Source organism: Lissotriton helveticus, chromosome 1_1 (genome assembly GCF_964261635.1).
Source record: "Lissotriton helveticus chromosome 1_1, aLisHel1.1, whole genome shotgun sequence".
In the NCBI taxonomy this organism is placed as follows: Eukaryota; Metazoa; Chordata; class Amphibia; order Caudata; family Salamandridae; genus Lissotriton; species Lissotriton helveticus.
Window position 1 is genome coordinate 1,398,280,785 of NC_136057.1, and position 22,515 is coordinate 1,398,303,299.

Sequence of the window (22,515 nt, forward strand, 5' to 3'; positions counted from 1 at the left end):
GGATCGCCATGAGCAAGCACTCTGGCATCCTACGCTCTATTTGCAACAGGCTGGCTAGCCTGGAACGACAGATTGCGGACTGCGAGACGGAACAGGCGTCGGGGCGCGGGGAGGAAGTCAGGGACACCATGAGGATGCTTCTAGCGGAATATCAAACCGAGGCGGATGCAGAGGTCAAGCACCTGGGCAAGTATGCCACAGCCAGGATTTACAGCGAGATAGATAGGCCGGGGTCAGTACTAGCAAATATGGCCAAGCAACAGCGCAGGAAAGTCACAATAACTGAAGTCAGATTGGGGGAGGGCACGTTACTTACAGGCGAGGAGGAAATAGCGCAGAGATTTCGAGAATACTACTCTGACCTTTACAGAACTCAGGCGCCGGGGGGGGGACGCTGACTTATTAGACTATTTGGACCATATTGAGCTACCATTCTTAACCAATGTTCAGAGGGAATTCCTAATGCACCCCATCGAACATGACAAAATCAGGGAAGCGCTGGGCGGCATGAGAGTGGGTAGCGCCCCGGGGGACGACGGCCTGACAGTGGCTTTTTATAAAGCGTATCTAGATACACTACTTCCACACCTGTCTACTTTGTTTGCAGACATGGGGGAAATGGGACACATGCCCATGTCCATGAGAGAGGCCCTGATTGTAGCAATCCCCAAGCCGGGTAAGCCGCCAGATGAATGTGGTTTGTATTGGCCCTTATCACTGCTTAATGTTGACACCAAGAACTATGCCAAAGTCTTAGCAACCAGACTGGCATTCCTTGCACCGGAGCTGGTGGCGCCGGAACAAGCCGGGTTCATGCTAGGCAGAAACATCACATATAACCTGCGCACAGTCTTTGGGGCTTTGCAGCATACCCGCCCGGAGTCGAGGGCCCTGGCGGTGTTCTTGGACATGGAGAAGGCCTTCGACTCGGTGGAATGGCCGTTTATGAGGGCAGTCCTTGCTAGATTTGGACTAGAACAGGGGTTTTTGCAGAAGGTGGCGGCACTATACCACGAACCGGTGGCACGTATTAAGGTTGGCAGTTTCGTAACGGACCCGATACCAATCAGTAGGGGCACCAGACAGGGATGCCCATTGTCGCCCACACTATATGCGCTGGTTGCGGAACCACTAGCGAGAGCGATGAGAGAATATCATTCTCATAGAGGTCTTCAGTTCCCCTCCTATCAATTGGTGATTTCCACTTATGCTGATGACACCTTGTTGTACGTCAGGGAGCCGGAGAGGAACTTAGCTCCATTGCTGCATGAGGTGGTTAGATACGGGGCGCTGTCCGGACCGACAGTGAATTGGTCGAAGTCCATTGTGTTCCCCATAAAGGCGGTCACGGAACGCTTTGACATGGAGTTACCGTTACAGTGAACCACAGACCCAATCCGCTACCTGAGTATTCAGATACACAATGAATCAGAGACGGTCTTCCGCGAAAATTATGGCAGAGCCATCTCGCGTCTGGAAGACAATGTGGCCATCTGGAAGGGTCTGCCCCTCTCTCTGATGGGCAGAGTATTACTCATGAAAATGGTGGTCCTACCCCAGATGCTGTTTCTCTTTACGAACATACCGATGGTACTGCCCAAAAGTTTCTTTTCCCGCTTGACCTCGCTGATGGTGGAACTGGCATGGGCGGGTAAGCCGCCGCGGGTACGCTGGAGCACCCTCGTACTGCCGTACGCCATGGGCGGTATAGGTGCGCCCGACTTTGAGTTGTATTATCGGGTGGCACAGGGGGCGCACCTCCATAGCTGGTTACACAACGACAGCACGGCCCCCTTTGTCAAGATGGAGGCCTTATTTGCGGCGCCGCACCCGCTCCCGGCTGTGGTTTTTGAGACAGCTGACCGCCGAACTGGAATACTAGACTCGCTCAACTCCCCACGACATGCTTGGAATGCCATACTGCAGCTGCATGCAGGGGCGCAATTATACTCCCCGGAGATGCCGGTTACGTGGGCGATGTGGCTAACCCCATGCAGGGAAAAGAGGCTATGGGCATCTGCAAGATGGGGGACATGTTCCTCAACGGTACTTTGAAAACTCTGGCGGAAGTAACCACGCAGCAGGAGACACCGACACTGCTGCAGCGCTTTCAATACCACAGGGTGCGTGATGCATGGCGTGAGACACTGGGTGATGATCTGCAAGAGCCCTCCGAACTATTAGAACTCACACATGTGATTCGGGCGGAAGCCCCGCGCAAATTGGTAACTGCCCTATATAGGATGGCCATGGTGGAGAGAGAGGCGGGTCATAGTAGGGCACGTACGGACTGGCAGAAAAATCTGGGCATCACTATAGAGGATGACATGTGGCGATATTGCTGCAGCAACAAGAGGTCGGTCTCACTGAATGGTAGACACAGATTAGTACACTTTAAATATTTAAACGGTATATCACACACCAGCGAGGCTACACCTACAATGTGTGAGAGGTGTGCGTTTCCCAATGCAGAGTTCTTGCACCTGGCGTGGGAGTGCCCGGGGGTGCAATCCTTCTGGCAAAAGGTGTTTCGTGAGCTGAGCAGCGTCCTTGAGACTGATATAACGCCGTCCCCGGCGCTCGCGCTGCTAGGCTATTCCAGGCCCATTCCGAAGGCGCGGCACAGGATAGTGGTATTGGGTCTCTGCTGGCCAAGCGGTGCCTTGCGATGCGCTGCATGAGAGGGCCCCTACCAACGGTGGATTGCTGGACAAGGGATTTGACATACAGCTGCACACAATCTGAAAATCATAGCGAGTTACTACCGCTCAGGAGCAGGCCTAAGAACTTTTGGGGATTGTACCTGGATTATAGAAGGAGGCAAGAACTGAGGGACGACACACATGTAGCTGAAAGCGGGCAGACCCCGCCCACCCCCCCTGCCCCTCCACTCCTCTCCCCTTGTTCCCAGCCCCTCCCCAATAGGCAAAATTCACCGGTGGGCTCCCTCAGATAACACATACACGATGGCAGATCAGGCAGCGGCGGTTCGCCCTGCGCCCTGAGCAGACTGGCAGGTAACAACGGTCACGCGCTGGCAGCACTATTTACTGACAAGTTGGCTAACACGGCCTGTACGTTGAATCAAGTAGGTCGGTCACTAGGTTTTTCTTGGGGTTGTTAATGTTAAAATGTGATGATATAATCAAAACTTGCTAATACTGGGGCACATTAGACACGTTAAGAATGCCATGAACCTAGCCTCCACATCCTCTGCCGCCGCCCGGCCCCCAGGATGTGGGCTAAATGGCTGTGTATTACGCTATATGTTTAGGCCCCCTGGGGCATGATTCTTTACCAGTTGAACTATATCATGCAGGACAATGTTCATCATAATAAAAAAAAAAAAAAAGGTTTTTTAAACCAAGGAGGTGTTTTCGTTCATCTTTCCTTTGGGGAAATGAGTTCTAAAAGTCCTGTTTTGGGACTTTATCAGGGCAGTTCTTTCTCTGATTATTTATTGTTATGAACAATGCAGATTATATTACTTTTACCAAACATTTGACCCTTTTTGGCCATCAAGTGTTATTGTCCCTTTGGGGGACAGGGATTAATGTCTGTCTTCTGACAGATGGTTCTTCAGGGGTTTTCAACCCTTTGCCCCCAAGGGCCGATTCTCTCGGACTTGTAAGGTTGTTTTTATTTATATGTTCTGTGACAGTGATCATAGTTTCTATTAAGAAGCAAGCTCTTGTTCTGCGATTCCTACATACATTGGTCCGTTGTTAGTTTTTACCTGCTTGTTCTTTTTAAGAACTTTTGTAGGATTAGTTTGCAGACCCTCCTCCAGTGGTAGTATAGCTATAGTATTTAATTAAAAGTTAAGGAATCTGTGGCTAGATGTCTCTATCAAATGTAAACGTTACTTACATTCGGTAAGTCTATATCTGGTAGAGACACAGTCTAGCCGCAGAATCATTAACGCCCTGCCCATCCTCCCCGCTCTGCGAATTACCTTTGAGGAAAAGGTTATACCCTTTTAGTACCGGGTTTATTTACTAGTGTTTACTATCTCAATCTATGTTGGGGCTAAACAAGCCATTTGCCCTGGCCACTTAGTTTTTGTTTAACTGATGCCAAACCATCCATTTCCTAATGTATGTGGTTGGTAGAGTGAGGGTGGGTTTTCTATTTTACTTTGGAATGGTAATGTCAATATAATCACCTAATGGGTGGTTCAACAAACAAAAATACACAAAAGTTTTTAATAAAGGGGTCCAAGGGTACTTAATTTTAAAGACCAAGTAGTATTCTTTCCCCAACCTAACATACGTAACTACACAAGGATACTACATTCATCAACCTACGACAACAACACCAGGCTGTTTGTTGAACCACACAAGGATACTACTGGTCTACAACAAAAGGCATTATAAGGCAAGTAGCAGAATCTGTGTCATCACCATAGTCTGTACTAGATTTGAAAGGAATCCCATCAGCTCACCAGGTGGCAGAACTTCATCATCTGGGATTAGTTGTAACTGGTACTCCTAGCACAGCTCTCCATTTCGCAAGGTGAGCACAGCTCACCTTGCGAAATGGAGAGCTGTACTGGACCATAACACCAGTGATGGATTGGGCCACACTTCATTTTTGACTTAGTGGCGCGGAGGAATTTTTTTTTGCAGTGCTATAAAACGTTGACAAAATTAAGAGTGCAATTTAAAATTGGCTACCATGATAGCTAAGGATACTTTAATATGCGCTATCACGGTGTCAAATCTAAAAACAGCGTGTGGATAGTTTGACAGAATAACTATCATTAGTTGGTTAAACAGGTCTACATGTTTCAGCCATTAAAGTTATTTTAAACCATTGGCTTTCTTCAGGACCATAACATACACTACTGCAAATCCGACGAAAACTGTGTTATGTGACAAATAATAAATCAAAAGTGGTTGGTGTTATACATCCTACCATGTTCTGTGAAAATGATCCGTAAAACAGGTTTCACAGTATTCTTAAATCCTTTCCCATCATTTCGTGGGAGCACTCCTCACCTCTCCTGGCAACTGCTCAGGGAATGAGGCCCCGCTCTGTCCGTCGGTACTTCTGGCTGCTCCTAAGAGGTCTTAGGCCCCCACCATGTGTCTCTTTGGCACCTAGAGTGCGACCATGACATGTAATTGTGCTCCGATTGCCTCGCCATGGCACCTGAAGGCTTTGAGGGAGCAGTCCCTGAAGCTGCTCATGGCCCGGCACGCATCGTGGTGGTCGCCTTGTTGATCTTGCTCCTGGTCGATAAGAAAGTACGAGCATTCCTCCAAGGGCTCAAGGGCTCAAACTCCTCTTTGTTGAATCCATTTGGTAAAAGGCACTGCAAGAATTCGAAGCGTGCTTAGACTTTGCCCTGTCTGCCAGGCGGCGAGATGGAGTAGTCTCGGCATTCTAGGTGCCCCTCTGCTGAGTGGCCTGGGTCGACATTGCGTCCCCCACCCTTTCCGGAAGGAGTTTTACAATGCCAAGTTTGGGTTGCCTGGCCCTGCCGGCGTGCCTACAGGCTCCGCAGGCCCAGGTGAAGGAGATCCCATGGGTCCTGCACCTTTGGCTCCAGCTGAGGCCTCCTGTTGGAGCCCTTCCTGGGACCCGACCGGCGCCTGTTGAACCTTCAAAGCGACCTTCCCCGGCGCCGCATCGGACGCCACATCCGACGCCTAGGTCTCTGGTGCTGGCTCCCCCATCCTCATTCCAGACGATACGGAACTGGTCTTGTGTCCACCGAGACTGGTGCCGACCGAGCTGTACGGCTTCATATTGTCTAACCAGTCCCTTTCTGAAGGTTTGGGGTTGGATGAAGAGGATTGGAAGGGGGAGCAGCATCCCTTAGAAATCCATCAGCCCCAGGACATGGACTGGTATGAGGATCTGGTTGATGCCAGTGGCCTGGACACCTCCCCAGATTCTGGCATGCTGTCTCCCCCTAACCTGGCTATGGAGGAGGGGGCGACGTTTGCTATGGTGGTGCGTAGGGCTGCGGAGGTCATGCAGCTGCAGCTTCCTACAGTGGCGGTCAAGATGAATGTATTGTCACAGGTCCTGCAGCCTGGTGCCTTGCTGCCTTTTAATGAAGCCTTAACGGACGTTCTTGTGGGCACTGGATCCAAACCCAACACAGGCGCTCCTGTGAATAGAACAAGTGCCCGACACCATCGCCCTGCACCGGGCGACCCAGTTATTCTCACTGCCCACCCCACCCCCAAAGCTTGGTGGTCCAGGCTTCCACTTCCTGTGGCGCGTTCCCTTTAAGCCCTCCAGACGAGGAATCCAAACGGCTGGAGACCTTTGGAAAGAAAATGCTCTCTTCCACTAGCCTTGCATTACGGTCGGTGAATACTGAATGCCTTTTGGGCCGTTACTCCCATTCTATATGGGATACGGATGTGCAGGTGCTGCCTAGGGTCTCGGAGGAGGACTGGATTCTGCTCTCCCACGCAATATCAGACGGGAGAGACGCAGTGAAGTTCGCCATTCCTTGTGGCTTGACACAACGAACTCGCTGGGCAGAGCAATTTCTTCGACAGTGGCCATCAGATGCCAAGATTGGCTGAGGACGTCTGGTTATTCAGGGGATGTCCAGGCAAACCTCATGGACATTCCTTTTGATGGCTCACGTCTCTTCGGAGACGAGGCTGAACCAGGGTATGAGCACTTCAAGGATTCACGGGCTATGGCCAAATCCTTGGGCCTCAGTACTACACCCTGGCCTGCATCTACTTTCTGCTCCTTTTTTTAAATTGTTACTTTATTTATTGATTTTCAGTGACCTAATACAGCAACAAAAGTTCCAAAAGATACAGACACATTGATGCAAGTTCACATACGGTAGTCTTTTCATACAGAAGTAGTTCATGGTATAAAGAGATATCCACCCCGTCAATGATGTTTTCTCTTAACCTCAACCCAGAAATCAAGCTTTCCAGCCACAAAAGCACTATTTACAGTTACAACCAAGTGAGTACTGAGGGGGCTAGTCAGTCTAAGTTGTTTAAGATCCACGACCCAGTATCCCTATGTCAATAGTGTAACATCTTTTGAGTATAATGAGAAGAGGGGTGGTGAAATAGTGACTTGGAATGTGCAAAGTGATCATCCCATGTACTCTGTACCTTTAGATATCTATGGTGCTTTTACTTCTTCAGTGGCAGCAGGAGCTGCTAAGGGATGCATTATGAGGTAGTAGTTCAGAGGGTCCCAGATATCTTTGGCCGTGATTCCAGGGGGAGTAATTCTGCGTGAGTATTCAGTTGTTCCTGACTGTATATTAGGTTGGAGAGCCAGTCTTTAAACTTCGGCGCTCTGCCTCTGCCCCACCTGCAAGCCACGTGGTGTTTGGCCATTAACAGAGCGGTTGCAAGGAACCGGCGGTAGGTCTTAATAATGAATACAGTGTAGCCCAATAAAGCCACTAATGGGGTGTGCTCCAGGGAAAGTGCTGTGATCTGTTCCAAAGCCTCAAAGACTTGCCCCCAATACTCATTCACACTGGGACAGTCCCAGGCTAGGTGGAGGAAGTCGGCCCCAAAATGGCCACATCTATCACAGCGATCCGAGTCTTTCAGCTTGTACTTGTATATTTTGACTGGAGTGTAATATAGGCAATGCACATTTTTTTTAATGTGTAATGCGTAGTCTGCTGCTAGCTGAGATTTGTTCCGTTTGTAAACAGCAATAAGTCCAGTGTTTGTCTGTGAGCTCATAGCCTAGCTCTGTATTCCAGTGAGCCACCTCCTGCTGTATGTGGGTAGTGTGATAGAGTCTGGAAACAACATGTCCTGGGGAGGTGGCTTGTAAGATCAGGTGCAAAGGAGATAAAGTTGGGGGTTCCTGAGGGAACACTGGGGTAATGCATTGCATGCCTTGTTGGAGCCATACATAAAGCAATACATCTAATGGAGATGTCCGGACCTCAAAGAATAGCTGTTCTAGCGACCGGAAAGTTCCATTATGATAAAGGTCACCACTGGTTATGATTTTTGTCCGCTCAAGGAGCCTAAGAAGCCCTGTCTCCTGTAGTAATTACAAGTGGTAGTGGGTCACCTAGTGCAGGAAGCATAAGCGTTCTGCCCGGCAGTTCCAGGCAATGGCAGCGGGCAGGAGTGCTGAGCTTCAGGATGGCCACAGGTCAGAGTGCGGCACAGCAAAGAGGCAGTGCTAGGAAGGTAGGCACCAGCAGGGCGCAGTCCCACTGTGATGATGGACACAAGCTGTGCCAGCTGTGGCGGCGTATGAGGGCTAGTTATCACAGTTAGAGGCTAAGTCATCCAAGGTGTGGCTGGAGCAGCCTCAGGGCCATGGAGGCAGGCCACGCTGTCAGAGCCGGTAGGAGGTGGCGCAGAGTGCCTGGTAGGCCGCGGTGAACGGTCGCTGCTGCTGCTGCACAATATGGCAAGTCAATGTAATGCAGGATAACTATCAGTCGAGTACCCTCTGACCAATCAGTCCATGAGTTGCAGGTGGTGGCCGGCAGTGTCCGGAGCGGGGGGCAGCTCAGTAGAGATGGTAAGTGATGGGCCCTCTCAGGAGCCGAATGTGCAAGTGGGCTCGATTTCTCTGGGGTCCCCAGTATCGCAGGCTGGGCGAAGAGTAACCAGCACATCTAGGTTGACTAAGTCTCGGCAGATATCCTCCCAGGAAAGAGTTGTGCATTTGAATGTAGGAGTACCTACATAGTGGAGGGCGACTCCGTGGCGTCGAAAGCACCTCCCGGAGCAATATGGCTGCTTAAGACCTGGCTCTTCTCTTTAATCTAGTCCACTCTTTTCCTCCTGAACCTCTCTGAACCTCACGAGATGTTGTCTTTAGCGCCGGGACACCTCCGTCGGAGGTAGCTGCGCGCTCTACAAACTTCTAAAATAAAAATAAATAATAGCAGTAAAGGGCTGCAGTATCTGTAAGTGGCAGTGGTTTTGGCCCCGTGAGGTGCCCGCCTGGGGCTCACTGCACTGCTCCTATCGGTTTAACGCGGTCAGCGGTGCCAGCGCGCCCACGATCTGGCGGCAGGCTGTAATAGCGGCTTACGGTGTGCCGCGATCCGATAACCGGAGTCACAATGCTGAATGAGAGGGTCCTTCCAGCCTCTGCCTCTCCGGGTAACCAGGGGAAGGAATCCTCAAGTGCTCGCTGGGGGCAAATCAAGATGCACTCACCCCTGTTGTGGAAAGGCGACAGGGATACCAGCCGAGTCAGGAATGGGGCCCAGTTGCCACGTGGGCAGTTCCCCTTCAACGGTGCCCACAGGGAGTTGTTGTTGTGGCAGTCAGCAATGCGCCACCCGCTTCAAACTTACACCGTCAGTTCTCTGGGTTATAGTCCCACAGCAGTGCGGCAGGATGCATATTCGGATCTCTTGGGCAGGAGCCTCACACCAGTGCGGCCATATTGCCTAGCGCCCCGCTTTCCAATCCTTTCGTGGCTATGGTAGGGGCTCCCAACCGCGCCAACCCTATTCCAGTCAGTCGGTTCCGCAAGTTAATCAACCTCTGAGGGGCCCTGGCCACGGTTAATCCCCCCTCAAGGGTCAGGAGACCAGAAGTCGAGCCAAGCCATGATCCGCTCCTCCACCGCAAAACCTTCCTAGTCCGGTCCTTCGGGGTCATGAGCGCCCAGTGGGTGGCCGGATACGCCATCATCTCCACCACTGGTGCAACATCACCTTGGACAGGTGGGTGTTGCAGATAGTTTGAAGGGGATACTCTCTCCCCTTAGAGAATACCTCTCACTCTATGCCTCCAACTCACGACCGGCTGGCGGAGGATCATCTTGTGCTACTCAGCGAGGAAGTCGAGGCTCTCTTGGCCAAGGGAGCTATAGAGAGAGTTCCCGGGCCAGAAATAGGCTGTGGTTGCTATTCCCACTATTTCCTGGTTCCAAAGAAGGATGGATGCCTCCGTCCTACCCTCAACCTCTGAGACCTCGACTACTTTCTCAAGAAGGAGAAATTCAAGATGTTCCATCTGGCTCAGGTACTGTCTGCCATAGACCCAGTACACTAGATGGTAGCATTGGACTTGCAGTATGCCTATTTCCACATTCCCGTCCTACAGACCCATCGTTGCTACCTGCAGTTTACAGTGGACCTGGAGCACTTTCAGTTTGCTTTGCTCCCCTTTGGCCTCACCGGTGCCCCGAGGGTGTTCACAAGGTAATGGCAGTAGTTGCAGCTCATCTGCGGAGATCAAGGGTTCCAGTCTTCTCCTTTCTTGACAACTGGATGTTGAAGGCGGGCTCGTCCCAATCAGTCGTCTCCCCTCTCCAGACTACGGCACACCTCTTGCATTCGCTGGAGTTCACTATCAACGTACTGAGGTCACACCTAACTCACTCTCAGACGCTCTCTTTCATCAGAGCAGTTCTGGACACAGGGCAGTTTCGGGCTTATCCCCCAAGCGGCGTGTCCAGGATATTTAGACTATGATACTTATATTTCAGCCTCTATTGTGGATTTATGACCCTGAGGCTGGTGGGCCTCATGGCCTCTTGCATCCTTTTTGTGGACCATGCCAGATGGCACATGTCGGCTCTGCAATGGGGCCTGAAGTTCTAAAGGGCGCAGAATTGAGAAAATCTCACCAACCAGGTCCAGATCTTGGAGGGCACTGCAAAAGTCCTGTAGTGGTGGCTATCAACCCGCAATTGGGTCAGAGGCAGACCCCTCTACTTTGGCCATCCAGACCTCACAGTAGTGACGGAGGCGTCCCTTCTGGGATGGGGCAACCATCTGGGAGAGGTGGAGATCAGAGGACTCTGGTCTCCGGTGGAGGCCCGGCTCCATATAAAACTGTTGGAGCTCCAGGAGATCGGGCTGGCACTAAAAGCCTTATTGCCGTCTATATAGGGTAGGCTAGTTCAGGTGTTCACGTACAGCACGGCCACCATGTGGTACTGCAACAAGCAAGGCGGGTTGGGGTCGTGGACCCTGTGTTAAGAGACTGTGCTTCTCTGAACTAAGCTGGAACATCAGGGCATTTCCCTGGAGGTTCAGCATCTGGCTGGTTCTCGGAACACCAGAGCGGACGAACTAGGCCGAAGGTGCCTCGCAGATCATGAGTGGCATCTCCATCCGGAGGTGGCACAAGGACTCTTTCAGCAGTGGGGAGAACCTTGGTTAGATCTGTTCGCCTCTGTAGAAAAAGCACAATGTCAGTAGTTTTGCGCTCTGAAGTTTCCAAATGCAAAAAGAACAACTGATGGACAGAATGCTGATCAATGTCAAACATTCACCCGAGTGCAGAGATCTGGGCCTAAATCTATCGAGTTTTTGCTCTCCATGCCATTCCAGTTTAGAGCCAGCCATATGCAAATCAGTCATTACCCTGTACCCCATGGGAACAGTCCAGCCCGAACTGACAGGCGAGGTCCTCCCTGGACCAGAAACAAGCATCCGCATCAGACTAACTAGCTTGACTCCAGTGGCATGGAGAGCACGGGACCCACGTGTGGGCATACCCGTCCCACTCAGGGTGCCACTTTTTGTCATGAGTGGAGCTCTGGCCTCCTGTTCGCCTTTCCACCTGTACCCTTCCTACCCAGAGAGCTCAAGAAGATCAGGAGCGACCAGGCACAAGTCATTCTTGTGGCTCCTAACTGGGTACGGAGAGTCTGTTATCCAGAGCTTCTGGCAAAGCATCAATCCTCCGATTAGGCTGTCCCTTCGGGAAGATCACCTGTCGCACCAGCAGGGGAGGATACCCCACTCGAACCTGTCCACTCTCTGCCTCCTTACGTGGAGATAGAGAGGTGACAACTGATAGCTTTTGATCTACATCCCGAAGTCTGTGAGGTTATTCTGGCAGCAAGGTGTCCCTCCAAGAAGTTGGTATATGCCTGCCGATGGTCCAAATTTTGTAAATATTGTACAGAATGGTCTATCGACCCTCTATCTGCATATTTATCTGATATCCTCTTGTTCATACTTTCCTTGGCCCGGCACCTTGAAGGGCAATCTTTCAGCTCTTTCCTCTTTTCTTCGGCTGCCTGAATAGCCTTCTCTTTTCAAATCTCCTCTGGTGCAGAGATTCTTGTAGGTATTAACCCACTTGTTCCCTCCTTCACCCTTTATTATGCCACAGTAGGACCTTAATTTGGCACTCACTTTTCGGATGTGTGCACCATTTGAGCCGCTGCACAATTGCCATCTAAGGCTGCTCAACATCAATACAGCCTTCTTAGTGGCAATAACCTCTGCCAGGAGGGTGAGTGAACTGCAGGCACTGTCATCACAGCCTCCTTACCTGATGGTCTTTCCGGATAAAGTGGTGCTCAGCACAAGGGCATCTTTCCTACCTAAGGTGTAACACCCTTTCATATGGGGCAGTCGGTTACTTTACCCACCTTCTATGCACCTCCACACCCTTCCAAGGAAGAGGTGCATCTCCATCGTCTGGAGCCAAAAAGAGCATTATCGTTCTACCTCGATCGAACTAAAGAGTTCTGCGTGGATGACCAACTATTTATAGGGTACGTACGTGGGTGGAAAGAAAGGGCGTGCTGTCCAAAAGAGGCCTGTATCTCATGGGGTTATCCTCTGTATCAAAATCTGTTACGCCTTAGCGAAGAAGGATCCTCCTGAAGGGCTAAGAGCCATTCTACGAGGGCAAAAGCGGCCACTATGGCTCTTCAGCGTGGTGTTTACATTTCGAATGTCTGCCAGGTGGCCACATGGGCATCTTTGCACACATTTGCCAGACACTACTGCCTGGATTCCCAGTTTCGCAGAGAAGGCCTGTTTGGTCGCTCTGTCTTGCAGGACTTTCTGGTCCAAACCTTTCCGCAGTCCCTCTTTCTGAGGATGGCATTGCTTGTGTATCTGTTCAAAGGTAAGGAATCTGCGGCTAGATGTCTCTATCAGATGGACAAGTTACTTACATTTGGTAACACCTTATCTGGTAGTGACATCATCTAGCTGCAAATTCCTTACCGAGCCACCCCTTTGCCTAACACTGCGGATTGGTTCTTGTGTCAAGGGCTTTTCCCTTCAGTGCCCTAGTTGCGTTTCTTAACACACCATGGTCTGTCACTTCATGGCTCTGCACTTCTGGCATAGAAAGTCATGAAAAGTACTGATATCAGTGTGCAGGGGTGGTGGTTTTAATTGACTATGCGGATGTCACGTGGAGTCGACTGGCACTACCTATCGAAGTGTAGGGGTACTGCTTTCAAAAATCTTTCGTATCCAGCCTGACGCCTGGAAATACAAAGGTAAGGCATCTGCGGCTAGATCATGGCACTACCAGAGAAGGCATTACCGAAGGTAAGATAGATAGATATCTCTCCAATATGTGTACCTGTCAAAGAACACTGCGGATAACGTTTATATATATATATGTGCACAAAAACTGAGAAGGTTTGTATGCAAGAGCACCTAGGAGATTGCTTGTTTATTGATATATGTGAACTGGAAGTATATGTATACATTTCCTGGAGAGCAGTGTTAAAACTTGTGTATGTATTTGCTGGAGTCTAATTCTGTCTTTTAATTTACTTTTCAGATTGATTGTATGTTGGGAGAACAGCAGTTATTTTTGAGACGCTTCAGAGGTTTTCATATGCATTAAAAAAATCAATTTTCCACCAGATCCTCAGTTAGGCATTAATCCACTTGTAGCTAAGGGTATTCATATACCTATTTATATGTAGGAAATGTTCTTTTTGCACATAGTTGTTTTCTCTTGAAATCAGTGTCATCAAAATGTGCTGTATTACATTAAAATATTTTCCCTGAGTCGTTTGTGTGTTTTCAAGAAATAAAGGCTTATTTTCTGTAGCAGGAGTCATAGCCTTAAACTGGGGCCTCTAAGAATAACATGCATGTGCAGGATGCAATGAATTCTTGATGGGTAGAGTTTTCTGATTCGTTGGGAAATAACACAATGAATTGAAGTCAGAAAAACTTTCTCACTTCTTTGATTAGGCAAGGATTTGTTCATTGCTGAAATCGATATGAAATGAACAAGACAAACTGAAATCAAGAATTCAGAACTCCTCTTTCATGATCTGGATTCACCTGATACATTTAGAAAAAAAATATAGGTGTTAAATCAAATCAAGGATTCAGGTGAACTCAAACGATGAATCCTTGACTGCATGAATTGAGTTGAAGTCAATGAGAATAATTTGCTGGGATGACGTTGCGGTGTCTACTTAAAAGCCGACCCTGTACACTGACGTCCGTTCTTTCTTTTTCCGTGCCAGCCTAGCGCAGATCTGGAGAGAGCTACCCCTTTAGTCACTTATTGACTAAACCTTCTTTTACATTTTGTCGACTTCTTTTCGTATCTTTGACTCCTGGTGTGCGAGGGATGTCCCAACGTCGGACCGGCTTCAAGCCTTGCGGGCATGTCACAGGCTGACATCGGTGATGGAACCGCACCTCGTGTGCCTTTAGTGTCTGGAGCGTGACCACGAGCCAAAGTTGTGCTCAGACTGCTGGGCCATGAATCCTAAGTCTTTGCAGGAGTGGTCCCAAAATCTCTTGGAGACCCGGCAGTCGGCTCCGCGTTGCTCCCAGTCTCTTTCGAGGGGAAGGTCCCGAGACCGGTCACGGAGCCCCCACACCTTGTTCGATTCCAGGTCTTCTAAGTCCTCGGTAAGTCGAAGCACAAGAAGAATGCGAAGAAGCACTGCCGCTCTTTGCCTTCTCCCTGTCGGTCAGCTGATGCGACGCAGGATCCGGAGTGTTGTCGCTCTAAAGCTCCATCTATGGTGCCTGATTTAGGGACGACTCAGCACCTCCCCCTGTGTCCGGGAGCTAGGGAGTCCCCTGCCCAACTGCATACGTTTTATGAAGCCCTCCACCCTATCTTTGGGCAGCCCGACTCTGCCGGCGTGCCTTCGGGCTCCGCAGAGTCAGTCGGGGGCCCAGGGCCTTCGATGCCGACAGCTCTGGTCCCAGCGCCAGAGGGTCCTAGTGGATCCAGGCCTGGATCCGGATCGATACCAGTCAATTTTACTCAACCTTCCCCGGTGCCAATCCCGGCAACGGCGCCCTGGCGTCCCCATCTCCATCCTCAGCCTTGAGATGGATCCGGCACCGGAGGGCCCTCTTGGATCCAGGCCTGAATCCGGATCGATGCCGGTCAATCTTACTCAACCTTCCCTGGTGACGATCCTGGTGACGACACCACCGGCGTCGGCTGTGCTCCTGACCGACGCCATCCACATCCTCAAGATGGACCCAAAGCGGGACCGATGCCGGCCGACCTCAAACCTGATGCCGGAAGGTACTTTTGTTCCCCTGTTCATCCCTGGTGTTCCCTATTGCCCAGAGGGTGGAGGCGAGGACTGGGAGTTGTCATCAGACCCTTTAGCAGACCACCTTGAAGAGCCGGACAGGAGAGAGGACCTGGGTAATGCCAGTGGTCTGGACACTTCTCCAGACCTTGGAATGCTTTCTCCCCCCTACCGTGGCTACGGAGAAGGGAGCGTCCTACGCTGTGGTGGTGCCTAGGGCAGCTGAGACTTTGGGCCTAGAGCTCCCTTCAGTGGCGGTCAGGACTAATCACCTGACAGAGGTGCTTCAGCCTACGGCAATCTCCTCTGTACCCCTTCTGCCCTTTTAACGAAGGCCTCACTGATGTCCTTCTGTGCACCTGGTCCATGCCCAGCACAGGGGTTCCTGTGAAAATGACAATTGTCCGCCACCACCGCCTGGCCCTGGGCGACTCAGTTTTCCTTGCCCAACACCATTCCCCGAGAGCCTAGGGTTCCAAGCCTCTTCTTCCAAGGGTGCATTCCCTTCTGCTCCTCCAGACAGGGAATCCAAGAAGCTGGATCATCCCGGAAAGCGCATGTTCTCTTTCTCTAGCTTGGCACTGCGGTCCTTGAATACTGTGTGCCTCTTGGGCCTTTGCTTCCGTACAATATGGGATACGGTTGCGCAAGTGCTGCCTCAGTGCCCGAGGAGGCCCAGGCCGTTCTCTCCCAAACAGTGGCAGATGGGAGAGATGCAGCTAAATTAACGATTCAATATGGACTGGATACCACCGACTCACTGCGCAGAACGATTGCCACGTCGGTAGCCTTTGAGCCCTACGCCTGCTTGAGGACTTCTAGCTTTTAAGGGGAGGTCCAGTCAACCTTGCTGGACATGTCCTTTGATGTCCAACACCTTTTTGGTGACAAGGCAGACTCGGCGCTATAGCGATTAGGGCCTTGCTGCATTTTCCTGTCCACCACAGTCTGCCTTTCGTGGCTACAGAAGGGGCACCCCACTACGTTCAACCCAGTCTAGCCACTGATTCCCGCAAGCTGCCCAGCCTCTGCGTGGCTGCAGATGTAGGACCCAGTGACCTCGCAGGTCCAGGAACCAGCGGGTGGGGAAGTCCAGCCTTCCCTCCTCCTGCAGCAGCCTATAAACCCTCCTAGTCCGACCCTTCAAGGCCATCAACAGCCAGTGGCTGGTAGGATTCGCCATCACCTCCCCTACTGGCAATCCATCACGTCAAACAGGTGGCTAATGCAGATAATCGGAAGGGGCTACTCCCTCCCCTTCAAGACTACCCTTCCCTCCATGCCACCATCTTTCGATCGCATGTCGGAGGATCATTTGGTGCTTCTCTGCTAGGAAGTTTCAGCTCTCTTGGCCAAGGGGGCTATCGAAAGAGTCCCAGTGCCAGAAGTAAGTCGTGGTTGCTATTCCCGCTACTTTCTGGTGCTTAAGAAGGAGCAGGCCCTGCGTCCTATCCTAGGTCTTAGGGCCCTCCCCCGCTTCCTCCGGAAGTAGTTCAAACTGCTCATGTTGGCTCAGGTGCTGTCTGCCCTCGACCCTGGAAACTGGATGGTGGCGTTGGACTTGCAGGATACCTATTTCCATATCCCCCTCCTGCCAGCCCAGAGACGCTACCTATGGTTCACGGTAGGCCACAAGCATTTTCAGTTCATCGTGCTCCCCTTCGGCCTTACCAGTTCCCCCGACTGTTCACGAAAGTGATGCTGGTAATTGCAGCTCATCTGTGCAGATCAGGGGTTCCAGTCTTCCCCTATAATCGACAACTGGCTGTTCAAGGCAGGCTCGCCCCATGCTGTGGTCTACCACCTCCAGACTACGGCAGACCATCTGCACTCACTGGGTTTCACTATAAAAGTGTCAAAGTCACACTTGACTCCCTCTCAGTTGCTCCTTTTCATTGGAGCTGTTCTAGACACAGTGCAGTTTCGGGCCTATCCTCCCGAACAGCGAGGCTGGAATATTCAGACTATGATACAGATGTTTCAGCCTCTATCCATGATTTCAGTGAGAATGACCCAGAGGCTGCTGGGCCTCGGCTCCTGCATCATGCTGGTAGATCATGCCAGATGGCATATACAGGCTCTGCAGTGGGACCTGATGTTCCAGTGGGCGCAGCATCAGAGGTTCTTTTATTCATCCTGTCTTTGGCCCACCAGGGCTCTGCTCTGGGCCCTCTAAAAGGCTATCTTGCAGCCATTTCAACTTTCCTTCGGCTACCAGATCAGCCCTCTTTATTCAAGTCTCCTATCATAATGCCACAGTGGGACTTCAACCTTGTCTTGACTTATCTTGTATGCTCCTTTCAAGCCTGTTCACAACTGTTCTCTTGGGCGTCTCACTTTGAATACTGCCTTTATTGTTGCCATCACCTCTGTTTGCAGAGTGAGTGAGCTTCAGGCTCTTTCTTTTAAGCCCTCTTCTCTGTGCATCCGGAAAAAGTGGTGCTCAGGATGAGGCCCTTGTTCCTTCCTAAGTAGTTACACCTTTTCACATAGGACAGACTATCACTCTGACCACCTTTTTCACACCTTCGCACCCTTCCGAGGAGGAAAGACTCCATTAACTGGACCCAAAACGTGCACTGTTCTCCTACCTTGATTGCACTAAAGATTTCCGGGTGGACGATCAACTCTTTGTTGGCCATGTCCATGCCAAGAAAGGTCGGGCTGTCCAAAAGCCTACCATCTCTAAATGGGTTGTCCTTTGTATGAAAATGTGTTATGCTTTGGTGAAAAAGGAACCTGTAGTGGGGGCTGTGTGCTTATTCCACTAGGGATACGGCAGCAACTGCTGCATTATCCCTTGGAGTCCCACTCCTTGACATCTGCCAGGCGGCAACTTGGGCATCTATGCACACGTTCACCAGACTTTTCTGCCGGGACTGTCAAGTCCCGAAGGCCGGATATTTAGAGTATTCTGTCTTCCAGAACTTTCTGGTGTGAACTTGGTTCGCATACCCTCCTTCGGGGTTGGTATTGCTGGGGTATCTATTTAAGGAATCTATAATTAACTGTCTCTTTCAGATGAGCAAGTTACTTACCTTTGGTAACGATGTATCTGTAAGAGACATGTTAGTTATAGATTACTTACCACCCCACCCATCCTCCAAGCTCTGCGAGCTGACTTCTAGGGATAGGGACTCCCTTACCAGGCCCTAGTTGTGGTGCATCAGTGGTCAGTGTCTTTCATGGCTCTGCGCTTCTGGCGTGGAAAGTTGTGTCAGAACTGAAAGAGCGCGAGGGTGGTGTCTAAGTAGACACCATGACGTCATCCCGGCGACCACGGATCCAGTCTGATGCCTGGGGGAAATTCTAAGGTAAGGAATCTTTAAATAACCTATGTCTCCTACAGTTATATTGTTAGCAAAGGTAAGTAACTTGTTCTTCATATGTAATCAGACAATGAATGCTTGATTGCAAGAACTGATTTGAAATCCAGAAAATGAATTTAAATCAAGAAATCAGGACTCCTATCCTATGATCTGGATTCATCATGTAGAATCAAGTGGTGAACAAAATATAGGTGGTGGTGAATATAAGTCAAGGATTCAGATTAAATCAGGCAATGAATCCTTGATTGTAAAAAATGATTTGAAATCAGTCAGATGAATTGAAATCAGCACTCATCATCCATGATATGGATTCATCATCTAACCTGAAGAGGTGAACAAAATATAAATGGTCGTGATTATAAATCAAGGATTCAGGTGAAATCAGGCAAAGAATCCTTGATTGCAAGAACTGATTTGAAATCAATAAGCTGAATTGAAATCAGGACTCATCAGCCATGATATGGATTCATCATCCAAAATCAAGAGGTGATTAAAATATAGGTGGTGGTGACTATAAGTCAAGGATTCAGATTAAATCAGGCAATGAATCCTTGATTGTAAGAATTGATTTGAAATCAATAAGATGAATTGAAATCAGGACTCATATCCCATGATCTGTATTCATCATGTAGAATCAAGTGGTGAACAAAATATAGGTGTGGTGAATATAAGTCAAGGATTCAGTTGTAATCAGGCTATGAATCCTTGATTGTAAGAATTGATTTGAAATCAATAAAATGAATTGAAATCAGCACTCATCATCCATGATATGGATTCATCATCTAACATGAAGAGGTGAACAAAATATAAATGGTTGTAATTTTAAATCAAGGATTCGGGTGAAATCAGGCGAAGAATCCTTGATTGCAAGAACTGATTTGAAATCAATAAGATGAATTAAAATCAGGACTCAGCCATGATATGAATTCATCATCCAAAATCAAAAGGTGAACAAAATATAGGTGGTGGTGAATATAAGTCAAGGATTCAGATTAAATCATGCAATGAATCCTTGATTGGAAGAATTGATTTGAAATCTATAAGATGAATTGAAATCAGCACTCATCATCCATGATATGGATTCATCATCCAAAATCAAGAGGTGAACAAAATAACAAATCAACAAGATGAATTTAAATCAAGAATCCCGCACTCATCATCCATGATATGGATTCATCATCCAAAATCAAGAGGTGAACAAAATATAGGTGGTGGTGATTATAAATCAAGGATTCGGGTGAAATCAGTCGAAGAATCCTTGATTACAAGAATTGATTTGAAATCAATAAAATGAATTGAAATCGGGACTCATCAGCCATGATATGGATTCATCATGTAGAATCAAGTGATGAACAAAATATAGATGGTGGTGAATATAAGTCAAGGATTCAGTTTTAACCAGGCTATGAATCCTTGATTGCTGATTTCAATTCATCTTATTGATTTCAAATCAATTCTTACACTCATCATCCATGATATGATTCATCATCCAAAATCAAGTGGTGAACAAAATATAGGTGGTGGTGAATATAAGTCAAGGATTCAGATTAAATTAGGCAATGAATCCTTGATTGTAAGAACTGATTTGAAATCAAGAAATCAGCACTCATCATCCATGATATGGATTCATCATCCAAAATCAAGAGGTGAACAAAATATAGGTGGTGGTAAATATAAGTCAAGGATTCAGATTAAATCAGGCAATGAATCCTTGATTGTAAAAATTGATTTGAAATCAGTAAGATGAATTGAAATCAGGACTCGTCATCCATGATATGGATTCATCATCTAACATGAAGAAGTGAACACAATATAAATGGTTGTAATTATAAATCAAGGATTCGGGTGAAATCAGGTGAAGAATCCTTGATTGCAAGAACTGATTTGAAATCAATAAGATGAATTGAAATCAGGACTCAGCCATGATATGGATTCATTACCCAAAATCAAAAGGTGAACAAAATATTGGTGGTGGTGAACATAAGTCAAGGATTCAGATTAAATCAGACAAGGAATCCTTGATTGTAAGAATTGATTTGAAATCAATAAGATGAATTGAAATCAGGACTCCTTATCCATTAAATGGATTCCTCATATAACATTAGGAGGTGAACAAAATATAAATGGTGGTGATTGTAAATCAAGGCTTTGGGAGAAATCAGGCAATCACCACCATTTATATTTTGTTCACCTCCTAATGTTAGATGAGGAATCCATTTAATGGATGAGGAGTCCTGATTTCAATTCATCTTATTGATTTCAAGTCAATTCTTGCAATCAAGGATTCTTTGCCTGATTTCTCCCGAAGCCTTGATTTACAAAGAATCCTTGATTGCAAGAATTGACTTAAAATCAATGAGATGAATTGAAATCAGGACTCCTCATCCATTAAATGGATTCCTCATCTAACATTAGGAGGTGAACAAAATATAAATGGTGGTGATTGTAAATCAAGGCTTCGGGAGAAATCAGGCAAAGAATCCTTGATTGCAAGAATTGACTTGAAATCAATAAGATGAATTGAAATCAGGACTCAGCCATGATACGGATTCATCCAAAATCAAGGTGAACAAAATATAGGTGGTGGTGAATATAAGTCAAGGATTCAGATTAAATCAGGCAATGAATCCTTGATTGTAAGAATTGATTTGAAATTGATCAGATGAATTGAAATCAAGAAATCAGGACTCATCCCATGATCTGGATTAATCATGTAGAATCAAGTGGTGAACGAAATATAGGTGGTGGTGAATATAAGTCAAGGATTCAGATTAAATCAGGCTATGAATCCTTGATTGTAAGAATTGATTTGAAATCAATAAGATTAATTGAAATCAGCCCTAATCATCCATGATATGGATTCATCATCCAAAATCAAGAGGTGAACAAAATATATGTGGTGGTGAATATAAGTCAAGGATTCAGATTAAATCAGGCAATGGATCCTTGATTGTAAGAATTGATTTGAAATCAATAAGATGATTTGAAATCAAGAAATCAGGACTCATCCCATGATCTGGATTCATCATGTAGAATCAAGTGGGGACCGAAATATAGGTGGTGGTGAATATAAGTCAAGAATTCAGATTAAATCAGGCTATGAATCCTTGATTGTAAGAATTGATTTGAAATCAATAAGATGAATTGAAATCAGCACTCGTCATCCATGATATGGATTCATCATCCAAAATCAAGAGGTGAACAAAATATATGTGGTGGTGAATATAAATCAAGGATTCAGATTAAATCAGGCAATGGATCCTTGATTGTAAGAATTGATTTGAAATCAGTAAGATGAATTGAAATCAGGACTTGTCATCCACGATATGGATTCATCATCTAACATTAAGAGGTGAACAAAATATAAATGGTGGTGATTCTAAATCAAGGATTCAGGTGAAATCAGGCGAAGAATCCTTGATTGCAAGAATTGATTTGAAATCAATAAAATGAATCGAAATCAGGACTCAGCCAGGATATGGATTCATCATCCAAAATCAAAGGTGAACAAAATATATGTGGTGGTGAATATAAGTCAAGGATTCAGATTAAATCAGGCAATGAATCCTTGATTGTAAGAATTGATAAGAAATCAATAGGATGAATTGAAATCAAGAAATCAGGACTCATCCCATGATCTGGATTCATCATGTAGAATCAAGTGGTGAACAAAATATATGTGGTGGTGAATATAAGTCAAGGATTCAGATTAAATCAGGTTATGAATCCTTGAATGTAAGAATTGATTTGAAATCAATAAGATGAATTGAAATCAGCAATCATCATCCATGATATGGATTCATCATCCAAAATCAAGAGGTGAACAAAATATAGGTGGTGGTGAATATAAGTCAAGGATTGAGATTAAATCAGGCAAGGAATCCTTGATTGCAAGAATTGATTTGAAATCAATAAGATGAATTGAAATCAGGACTCAGCCATGATATGGATTCATCAT

General features: G+C 47.6%; 1 long non-coding RNA gene across 1 annotated transcript in view; it reads left to right on the plus strand.

The window, feature by feature from the left end:
* Positions 1–13,705, plus strand: part of LOC144826009 (uncharacterized) — a 425,789-nt gene extending 412,084 nt beyond the window's left edge. The window contains exon 5 of the long non-coding RNA XR_013609668.1: positions 13,488–13,705. This is a non-coding gene — a long non-coding RNA (uncharacterized LOC144826009). The remainder of the gene's footprint in view (positions 1–13,487) is intronic.
* The last annotated feature ends 8,810 nt before the right edge of the window (positions 13,706–22,515 follow it).